The sequence below is a fragment of the Hippopotamus amphibius genome, chromosome 8 (genome assembly GCF_030028045.1).
Source record: "Hippopotamus amphibius kiboko isolate mHipAmp2 chromosome 8, mHipAmp2.hap2, whole genome shotgun sequence".
Lineage (NCBI taxonomy): Eukaryota > Metazoa > Chordata > Mammalia > Artiodactyla > Hippopotamidae > Hippopotamus > Hippopotamus amphibius.
Genome location: NC_080193.1, coordinates 123,828,095 through 123,839,844, shown reverse-complemented (window position 1 = coordinate 123,839,844; position 11,750 = coordinate 123,828,095). Strand labels below are relative to the sequence as shown.

Below are 11,750 nucleotides of genomic sequence, written 5' to 3'. Positions count from 1 at the left end.
GGGCCGGGCCGGGCCGAGCCCAGGCAGTGAGACCCCGGCGCCTCGGAGGCTCGGCGCGCCCGGCCCTCAGCCCTCGGGGCCGCGCGGGGAGGGTGTCCAGCAGGCCCGGCGCGCAGCGGGAGCGCCGGGGGCCCGCGCTTCCACTCCGGCCCCGGCCACCCGCGGGAGCCGGGGGCGGGGAGCCCCGAGCGCCGCCCAGCCAGCGCGCCCCGCCCGTGGGAGAGGAGGGGCTGCGACGCCGCGGACCACTGGAGGCGCAGCACCGCCGCCGCCGCCGCCGCCGCTGCAGGTGCCGGAGACCGCGGCTCCACGCAGGCGGCTCCCGCGCCTCCGCTCCCCGGCCGGCCCGCGCGCCAGCCAGTCCGCCGGGGCCGTCCCCAGCCTGCCGCCGCTGTCGCCGCACGATCGGCGGGCGCCGCTGCTCGCCTTCCAGGTAGGTGTCCTGGCTGCGGAGGGGACCTCTGGCGCGGCACGACGGCGCCCGCACCACGGCCCGGGGGCATTGTGCGCGGCCGGAGGGCCGAGGACCCGGAGGGACGCGCGTTCGGGCCGCCCGGCTTTGGGCCCCTGGGGCATCCCAGCCCTCCGGGGGTTCCCCTGGCCAGAGAGCCCGGGGCGGCGGTGCCAGTCCCGCCCCGCGGCCGAGGTGGGAGGGGGCGTCTGGGTCACGGTCCCCGCTCGCCGCCCTCCCCTCCCCCTCGTCGTGGGGAATTCCGGCCGCCCGGCTCTCGCTCCCGCATCCCCCCGCGCCTCCCGCGCCCCGGCTGCTGGGATGGAAGCTGGGGCATGGCGAGGGACTGATGTAATTGTCGCCGGAGAACCGAACCCGCGCGCCCGCGCCCGCTCCAGCTAACGCCTACGCCGCACCTTTCGGGGAAGCCGGGGAACCGAGAGGAGCGGCTGGGGAAGTTGTGCATTGGGTTTTATTGTGCGCGTGCACTGCGGACTGCCCCCTCGGGGCACCCCTGCCCACACGCTGCTGGCGCCCCTGCAGCCTTCCCTGCAGCCTTCGTCCACACCCCCGGCTAGGGCCGAGCCAGCCTTCCCTGGTTCAGACCGGGACAGGGTTTGCATTGCAGTCAAGACGTGCTTCCTGCATCCAGCCGGGAGCTGCCCGCAAAACGTGTGGCCTGGGATGCTGGGGGTGGAGGGGATGGAAGACCTGGGGAGGAAGCCGGGAAGAAGTAATGACACCAGCACATTTTTAAAAAAAGCCTCTGCTGTATACAGACACATTTGCATGACATCTTTTAAGCTGTTTTGAAAGTTATGACCAGATACTGATTTTGTGGCAATTCTGTTATATACCTGAAGCTAGCTTAAACATAGAGACCTAAAACTGGGGAAAGCATTACATAATGGACGTGAAGCAAATGACACGAAACTAAGTGAACCCACTGGGTTGCCAGATTATTTCTTTCTCCCAGATACAAAGTTCTATAGGCGTTTTCTCTATAAGAATGTTCGTGTTTAGATCGATGGACTAGTTTTAGCAAATTGTGATTCTTTTCCCCCAAATAACAAAATAATTTTTCTTGACTGTATTTTCTTAAACTTAAAAATTGCATGCATGCATACAGAGCTGATTAATAAATGTGGTCCTTCTCCAAAGGTAAACATTTTTAATATTCCATCTTAATATCATTAACTTTGTTTTCCTCTTGGTTGTATTTTTTCTCCCTCCCTGCTCTCCTTTTTGTTTTTTGGAAGCATTTCTACAGTTTTAGGTACTGCGAGCTCACAATGTAGATATTCTTATCCAATGCTACATACAGCATTGCAGATACAAAGACTAATAATAAATGAAACAGAAGACCTCACAGTAACTCAGTGAGCAGAGTTCCCAAGGTCGAAGGGAAGCTGCAGTGTAACTGGGCTGTCATCACCTACAGAGACTATGCATAGGCCTCCTTGGGTTATAAGGAAGGCCCTGATTGGTGGAATATTATTCCTGTTATTCTTTTACCCCTGGATTTCATGTTTCCCCCTAAAAATGTTTTTTTCTCCAAGTAGAAACAATATTTTGAAATCAATATCTTTCCTTTCATAAAGCCTAAAAATCCAGGGTTTGCGCATATTTTCAGTTTTGATGTTGATAACTCAGTTATACATTCAGTGGATGGATTCCTTTTGGGATATCTCAGTTTCAAATTATGACAGTTTATCAGATGTCTCTTGGTTATAATATAATGTGATTCTGTTAGACTTTTACAGGATCACTTAATATAACTTCTCTTGTCTTTAGATGGCTTTAACTTTTTGTTAGTTAACTCTATTCCAAGAAAAAAAAAGTGCTTCCGAGATGAAATATTTGTTGTTGAAGATCTGTACCACCACTGCAGAAGTAGAATTAGGTTAATGCCTAAGTAGATAAAAGTTTAATGTGAATTTATTCATAAAACTGTTGGACTAGGGAGAAGGTATAATTTTTATTAAAATGCCTTGGTTAAGTAACATTCAATAATCATTCAATGGATACTTACTTATCGAGCACCCATCTGTTCAAGACATTGGTCTAGGCATGTGGGAGATACAAATAAGAATGAAAAGATGTCCCTCTGCCCTCAAGAGTTTGTTGTCTTGTTTGGAAGGATAAGGCATGAATCTCAAAAGAGGAACTTTTTTTTTTTTCAATTGTAAAGGTTAAGTAATAATTTTAATACTTTTTTAAAGTTTGTTTTTAATTTTGAAAAAAAAGATCTCATACTATCTGTTGATGTCTGAGACTTTTTTTTCCTACTCAGCATTATGTCACTAAGATTAATCCATGTTGTACGTAGCTGTAGTTCATTGACTTACACTGCTATACAATATACCATATTGTGTTACAGACACACAACGGAATGTTTGTCTCTTACCAATGGCCATTTTTTTTTTTTCATTTTTAAGAAAATTGCAAAGAGTGCTGCTTTGATCATTCATGTTTCCTGGGGCACATAGGCAAGTGTTTCTCTTGGGTAAACACCAAGGTATAGAATTGTTGATTGTGTAGGATGTGTGAATATTCAACCTTTAGATATTGCCAAATTATTTTCTAAAATTATACTAAATTACACAAGCCAGGGAAACAAGCAAACACAAATAATCAAATACAAACAAGCATAAGTGTGTGTGTGTGTGTGTGTGTGTGTGTGTGTGTGTGGAATTGCCTTCCCTTGGCATAGTGATTTGGAGAACATATTGCTGGTAGTTCCAAAAGCAGTTGAATGACAATGTGGCAACATCTTTAATACAAAAAAAAAAAAAAAGAATAAAAAGACAGACCTCCCAAGGAAAAAAGCTTATTGTTTATCAATAAAGTCAGAAGTGATGAGAATAGCTCGTAAGAGAGTAAAGGACTCTACAAGCCCCTATTAGTCAGGGATGATTATCCACATCCCTGGTTTTCAGCTATACATTCCTTACATCCCCTGAATAGCTGTGTGTTTAATGATTTGAAATCCAGAGTGAGCTTAGTAGCTTTGATCAAGAAAATGAACTAAAATTAATTTTAGGGATAACTGACATGTTGTCCGTCTCAGTTACTAAACTTGGTAGTTGTCCTTCTAGTGTGGTTCTGAGTTTCCGTGAGCTTTGGAGGCAGTTCTTCATCCATCCATTCGATTACCAAACCCCTGGCTGGTCACTTCTGTGGGTCTCATATGAAGGTGACATGGGCACATTGAGTGCCATTCTTCATTCAGCCAGCATTTATTGAATACCTAGTATGTGTCAAACACCCTGTTAGGTGCTGGGTCATAAACATGTCTGCCCTCAAAGATCTACCTAAAACAGAATCTACCAAAAACAAATCACTGTTGAATATGTATGCATATGTGTGGGGTGGATCTGGCTTTGGTTTTAGAATTTGCATGAAGTATCTATTTTTTCTTTTGTTCCCTAAACTTTTTCCAGATTTATGTTTAGACCTTCTTGAGTTGAGAGTGCCTTGGGGGAAAAAATGCAGCCCTTTCAAAAGAACAGTTACTTTAAATACAGTTTTATTTTATTAGCTTTTTAAAAACGGAAGCTTTGAAAGGACTTACTCATGGTAAGTCCTTTTGTCATGTTATCAAATAGGAGAAAGGACAGAGATCGGGGAGGGATAGTTGGATGGGTGAATTCAGATTTGTTGGGATGTTGAATTGATTTTTTAAAGGGAAAAATAGAAAATAGGCAAAGATGAATGGTTATTAAGAGATCCAGCTTGGGTATTACAGGGAACTAAGTATATTGAGTCATGATGGTCTTAAGATGAAGTTCCTGGTGGGTAATATGAACTCATTTTCTTGAAAGTTTGTATTCACTTACTTTGTGTATGTATGAATGCCGTTTTTATATTAAAATACATGCTAATGCAAACGCTAAATGTCTGTAAAAGGATTATGTTAATAGAGTGGTGAATCATGGGAAGCAGAAATGTCCAAGCACTCTTTTTTACTTGAAAGTAAAAACTACCTTGTGTGAGGGAATTCCATCTGATAGGGCCAGTGTCTCAGAAAATCTATATAGTAAGCTGACAAAAGGCAGAGCTGGAAAGGAGGCCACTCCAAGTAGTTTGATATCCAGGAATATCTAAGGGATAACTGGGTTAGAGAGAGCATTAAGTGTGTAACTTAACTCTTAAAATAAGCTTAAGTAAATAAATAAATAAGCCTAAGTACATAAAAATAAGTTTAAATAGGTAAAAAACATTTAAGTAAAATATTGGCAGATTATCATTTAGTATGTTTCACCAGTGTTATGAGACTGTGTGCAAAGAATTCATGATTAATATACAAAAGTTGAGGCTTCCCTGATGACGTAGTGCTTAAGAATCCTCCTGCCAATGCAGGGGACAGGGGTTCAAGCCCTGGTCCGGGAGGATCCCACATGCCACAGAGCAACTAAGCCCCTGCGCCACAACTACTGAGCCTGTGAGCCACAACTGTTGAGCTGGCGTGCCACAACTACTGAAGCCCTTGCACCTAAAGCCTGTGCTTCACAAGAAAAGCCACAGCAATGAGAAGCCTGCACACTACATCGAAGAGTAGCCTCCGCTCGCCACAACTAGAGAAAGCCCGCACGCAGCATCAAAGACCCAACACAGCCAATAAATAAATAAACAAATACATACATTTAAAAAAAATACATGAAAGTTATCTTCTTCTTTGGCGTTGATAGCTTATATGTTTTTCTCTTCAAGAAAACCCAGATCTCAATTTGTAAAATATATGAAGAGAGTACCCAGACACTGGAAATGCTTATGTTTGCTTGATGTGCTGATGCTTGAATGACCTTTGTGTTAGATTCATGAGGTGTTAGAGGTGAAAGGGCTTTAAAAAAAATCTTTTATTCCGAGTCCAGCCACTGCCATTTTCCAGGTGGAAAAACTGAGGCCCAGAGGCTAGCCCAGGGAGGCGCTAGCACCATTAGCAGATAATAATTTACTTCTCTGGGTGGTAACAGGAAATAAAGCTCTTTCCTAAATTATGGGTAGGTGAATAAGAAGATGAAGCAATGGCAATGTCTGCAGTGGATTTTAAGCTTCTTTTCTGTCATTCTCTTTGAGTGGTTGGTGTAGGAAGTGAAATCAAACGTATCTTTTAAATTTTTCTTAGATGTTTGGAGAAAAGGCTTTGATTTTGAGGGTACGATGAGAGGGATAAACACTACAAATAGGATTATTTAACAATTTTTTGATATTTGCTATTTTGATACCCATAGCTTTGTCTTTTTACTCGGTGGATGGGAAAGGATAGAGAAAATTAAATTATCTTGTGCTTCTCTCTTTTCCTTTGTCATTCTCTTTCCATAAGCTAATATGAGACAAAATGGAAGTGTAGAGGGAATTGAGTCAGCAATAGAACATCAGCTCTTACTTTTTTATCTTGCGTCTTAGTGAGGCAATTCTCACTGTAGCTCTTGAGACAGACCTATCCACCTTTTGAAAAGAGTGTGGAAGTAGAAGGGAGAACAACAGCAGTATATTTTTAGAATCTTTTTTCAAAAGTCAAATCTAAAATAAACCTGGCCTCAATTTCCAGCAATAGCTTTATTTCACAGGTCTGAAACCAGTGCTTAAGTTTTATCATAAATTCGAAGAACTTAAATGGTGATTTTTTTTTTACATAATACGGTGTTGCTGCAAGTAACATACTGTGATCAACTACTAAAGTTTAAAGAATAAAATATCTAAAAGAAGGTTACAAATGAAAAAAATTGCTACATGTCATTTCTGGAGATAAAGTGAAAAGTCAGATTTTATTTTAAATTAAGATAACATTTTTGCTTTGTTTGACTGTAGCAACTAGACAACCTTTTGCATATTCGCACTCCATCAGGCAACAATCTGAACAGTTTTTGTTGTATAATTTCCCTAGAATAGAAAAAGTAGCACAATTTGAATGGCATGTTGATTATGAAAAGACATTAATGAAATTCTTTTTGATCTCAATAAACTTCAAACTGAAGCAAGAACTATAAAAAGAGTGTGATCTCCAAGGTAGGCCAAGCAAACGTAGGATCCATGTGAAACGTCAGGAAGAAAGCAAGGGGAAAGAAGAGATCCAAATCCACAGAACTCAGGATAATGGAACAGGAAGGTCAGGGGAGGAAGTAGATGGATATTATATCCCAGCCTGTCTTCCAGTTTTATTTCAAAAAGTGCCAACAGAGGAAATAAAAGTGTGAATCTAAAGGCTTATGGAGATCAGATATTATAGAAGAGGTCTATTTCTAAATTAAAAAAGAAAAAACCTTTTAAACATCTTAGAGAATACAGAAGACATAAGATAAAAGATTGATAAATTAAACTTCATTTAAGAAAAGATAGGGACTTCCTAGATAGGGACTTCCTAGGTGGCGCAGTGGTTAAGAATCCTCCTGCCAATGCAGGGGACATGGGTTCGACCCCAAGAAAGCCCATGTGCAGCAACGAAGACCCAACACAGCTAATTAAATAAATAAATAAATTTTAAAAAAAGAAAAGATAGTATGTGTAACAGGCAGGAGATAAACATCATCACACCAGGAAGAAACTATTTATAATGTGTCATAGACTAGGGGTAACTTCTTAATATCCAAAGAGCTCCAAGAGCTCCTGTATATCAATGAGAGCAATGGGTGTTAATCTAATAGAAAAGGGGGGAAAGGAAATGAACAAACAGTTCACAGAAAAGGAATTGTAGTGGCACTTACGGATATGAAATTATGCTCAACTCATATTTGAGCATATGCAATTTTAAACTATTTAACCTGTTAAATTGGCAAAGAGCTTAAAGTTTGTTAGTTCTTTGGAGTGGCAAGGCTTTGGGGAAACTGACAGGCTCATACATTGATGGTAAGGGTACAAAATGCCACAGCATCTATGGGTAGCAATTTGGCAATATTGCCAAAATTAAAAATCCACCTGCCTTCTCATCCCAGGAAATCTAAGAAAATTTTCTACAGATATGTTTATACATTGCATAATGAATTTGCACCAAGACATCCACTGCAGCATTGTCTGTAATAACGAAGATTTAGAGAGAGCTCAAGATCCATCAGCTTGGGATTGGCAGGGGCTTCCCTGGTGGTCCAGTGGTTAAGACTTCGCCTTCCAGTGCAGGTTCAATCCCTGGTCAGGGAGCTAAGATGCCACATGCCTCACGACCGAAAAACCAAAATCAAGCAATATTGTAACAAATTCAATAAAGACTTTAAAAGTGGTCCACATAAAAACAAGCAAACAAAAATATGGGATTGGTTAAATAAGGAACAGAAACAAAATTAGGTAGCTGTTAAAAAGAATGAGATTCTTCTCGATGTCTTAGAGGACTGGGACGGGGAGGGTGGGGGGGGCTCAAGGGAGGGTGGGGGGGGAGTCAAGGAAGGGAGGGAATACGGGGATATGTGTATAAAAACAAATGATTGAACTTGGTGTACCCCCCCCAAAATAATAAATAAATAAATAAAATTAAAAAAAAAGAATGAGATTATTCTATATTTGCTGATGTGGAATGATCTCTCAGATGTAAGAAGGAAACAAATCAGGGTACAAAGAAGTGTGTGACCATTGATGTTAAATATGAGTTTATAAATATGTGTTTATGCTTGTGACTGTGGAGACTATCTCTTGAAGGTGACACAGTAAACTGGTAACAGTGATTGGCTGTGGAGAAGAGAACTGGGTGGTTGGGGTGGGAATGGGAAGGACATTTATTTAGCACACTAATTTAATACACTTTTTACTACTATTTGAGTTCTTAAATATCTGAACATATTATGTATTCAAACCAAGATAATTTTTAAATTTCTTGATCACTTGTATGGATCAAGAATGTTGAGTAGTTGTAACCAATAGCATTCCTTTGCAACTTTGGGTCCCATTCTGTGTTGATATAAGAACATGGTAGTTGCCATAGAGACTCACCTTCACTACTACCCTGACTGGCTGAAGTTCAAAGAGGAGGGAAACTGGAAGCGGTTGCCCTTTGGGACAGAGTGTCCACACTTTGGTTCTCTGCAGTTGCCCTGCTCTTGCCATTGTGCCCCCAGCTAACTGGTCCTACTGGAAAGGAGACTCAAGGGAGTTGATGAGGATCAGGGTGCAGATGAGAGTTCAGGGAGAACAGACATCGGAGAAGGTGGTCAGCAGAAGCCTGAGGCTGGGAGAGCACAGAGAGGGAGATGGTAGCAATTGCCACCCCAGCTCCAACACATGCAGCTCACAGTGGTAAAGTGGAGAGAAATGGTGTTTTATGGGCCATGGTCTTGAGGTCCTCTGCTACCCCTGAGGTTTGGCATGGTGCCTAGGAGTCTGCATTTTTGAAAAGTGCCCATTCTGGGAATCACTATCTCTTCCACCCTCCTGGTTTTAGAGCTAAGGTGATCCCTTTCATCCCTTGAAATATCCATTCCATGGAGTATTTTTCTAATTACTTCTGAAACCATTTATGATGTTCTACTCTTAAACACATGCACTCATAGAGTGATTGTTTTTTCATGCCTTTGCCCTCCTAGAGCCCATAAAAGGCTATCATGCCTAGTACTAAACTACACAATGGTAAGAAGAAGAAAGTTGAGGAAACAACTGAATGGTTTGTGGGTCATAACTTTGGGAAGAGTGATTATGTGCTGATATGAATTTTAAAAGCAATAATATGAATAATTATGAGTTATGCTGAAGAAAAGGAAAGCTTGGTAATGATCAGAGGTATTGTGCTGCAAAATAATTTTCCTAAAAAGAAATAAAAAATAGTTTCATTATCATCATTAATACATATTTATGTAAAGTTAATAGATCTAGCCTTCATTTGGAATTGGTCATTTTATTTTATTTTTTTATTTAAAAAAAAATTTATTTATTTGTTTATTTGCTGCATTGGGTCTTCATTGCTGCGCGACAGCTTTCTCTGGTTGTGTTGAGCGGAGGCTACTCTTCATTGCGGTGCTCAGGCTTCTCATTGTGGTAGCTTCTCTTGCTTAGAGCATGGACTGTAGGCTTGCAGGCTTCAGTAGTTGTGGTGCAGGGGCCCAACAGTTGTGGCTCGAGGGCTCTAGAGCACAGACTTAGTAGTTGTGGCACATGGGCTTAGTTGTTCTTTGGCATGTGGGATCTTCCTGGGCCAGGGGTTGAACCTGTGTCCGATCAAACCCGTGTCTAGCTGAACCCATGTCAGATCGAACCTGTGTCCCCTGCATTGGCAAGTGGATTCTTAACCACTGTGCCACCAGGGATGTCCCTGGAATTGGTCATTTTAAATCAGGAATGACACTCACTAAGTATACTGGGGGGAAATGTTATATCAGTCTCTGTTTTAAGCTCTAGATGTGAAGTTAGGATGAAGTATGTATCCTCATAAATGAATCAAGTAAATAATATGCATTACTTTTTTCTGTGGAAGCTCTGATATTTTAGTAGCTATGTTCTTTTTAAGATTGTTTAGAAACTAGGAGGAATAGGCAGCAGCCTCGTAGTGGCATACCATGAGAAGCTTTGGGTGTCAAAATGGGATGATTTGAAGAGCAAAGAATGATAGAGGTGATGGGGAGAGGTCCAAGAAGCTCTTTGTTACAGAAGAGGAGGCACTGGCAGGCTCTGTGGGGCATGTGAGCCGGTATCTAGAAGACCCTTTCTGTAACTCTCCAGGACTGTTGAAATTTCAGGATGCATTTAATCCTTAATCTGTGTATCTAATGTGTCTAATTCCTAATGGAATTTTAGGAGCAAGTTTAATCTGACGTGAATGAACATTTACATTTCTTTAAGAGATTCAGTAGCATATGTTAAATACATGTGAACATGGCATTGTGCTAAACTGCTTCTTCTTGCCAGGCATTCGCCTTCTTTTTTTTCCACTATATCCCTCTTTGAAAATAGCCTGCTATCTTGTGGTGCTTTTTTATCACAGAACACACTTCAGAGAAGCAGTATATTTTTAACAGGAAAAGCCCCAGATACCCAAGTTCTGTTCCCAGCTTCTCTACTTGTTAAGCGTCTGACCCTGGGCCAGCAACTTCTGGGAGCCTCCTGGGATAAATGAGGGCAAAACAGCAATTGTTGGAGTGACCACATTTCCAATTACTATATGAAAACACTTAGGGAACTATTAAGCCCTATGTACATAGAAAGTACAATTATTAATCAGTACATTAAATTCACATTTACCTAGAATCCAAATAACCGGAAAACCAAAATAACTACATTTTTTTTGTGTAGACTTGTCCAGTGATAACTGATTTAATGCTAAACTGCCCAGTGGTACTAAAAACTCAGAAGTGACTTGGAAATCAAATACCAGTTAAAATTACATTCAGTAATTTTTTTCTTTCAAGTGGTCAGCAGTCTGGTTCTTTGAAAATTGGTTATATGTGGAAGGTCAAAGTGGAAAATCCCAATTTCTGAACGACTTGGGATAAAGCAGGCATCAGTCACCAAGGTCAGCCAACCTCTGGCTCCTTAAGAGGGTGCTCCCTTCCCGCTCCACACAGGTGGCTTTTTGTCCCTTAGCAGCCTCCGTTGTACGGCCATCACCCTTTCCATGCCTAGGTCTCCCTCTCCCCTTAGGTCATACCAGCCACCTCTTAGCTCATTTTTCCTGAAACCCCACGGCAGTCACTGTTCCCTGCAGCCTGAGGCTTCTTCTTCTCCATGCCCCCCCCGCCCCATTCCACTGTGCGACTTCGTTTGGTTGCCTTCTTGTATGTTTTGCTTTCCCAAACAGAGTGGGGCTCCTTTTTTAGGGCCAGGCCTCATTACCATTTCCTTCTGTCTTTAAAACTCCTTAGGTGTCCACACTGCAGGACATTTGGTTGCTTTCCTCTGAGTGCGCTTACCTGCTCTGTGACTGTTCATTTCTCTGACATCATCAGTGAAAGAAGTGTTTCCTAAAAGTGACCCCTCCATTAAACATGAACATCCCCCCACCTTAATTTTAAACCTTAAAAAAAAAAAAGAAATCTCTCTAGAATGTTTTATATACTTCATAAAAAAATTACACATAGAGATCCCCAAAAACACAGCCCGCTCAAGTGACGCTAGTAACTCTAGACTAAGCATGTCTATTAGTGTTCACACCTATAATACAGAGGACTTTGGCTGTGGGGCAGCATGAATTTTCTCCTTTACAAATAACCCTAGAATTCTTCTCCTTTGACTTTTAACTGACTTTTTTTCCCTGGAAGATCTTTTGCTTTCTCCCTCCATTAGCAGTCAGCCTTCTGACATCTGTGTGTGCTGGCCTTCCACGAGATGAGTCTTCTCTTCTGACGGACAGGAAATACTGAAGTCATTCTTTTTTCAGCCACAT

At 42.1% G+C, this 11,750-nt stretch overlaps 1 protein-coding gene across 4 annotated transcripts in view; it reads left to right on the top strand.

Moving 5' to 3' along the window:
* The first annotated feature begins 283 nt into the window (after nt 1–283).
* OSBPL6 (oxysterol binding protein like 6) overlaps nt 284–11,750 on the top strand; it is a 194,463-nt gene continuing 182,996 nt past the window's right edge. For all 4 annotated transcript variants that reach the window (XM_057744653.1, XM_057744652.1, XM_057744651.1 and 1 more), the window contains exon 1: nt 284–433. The gene's annotated coding sequence lies outside the window, so the exon portion shown is untranslated. The remainder of the gene's footprint in view (nt 434–11,750) is intronic.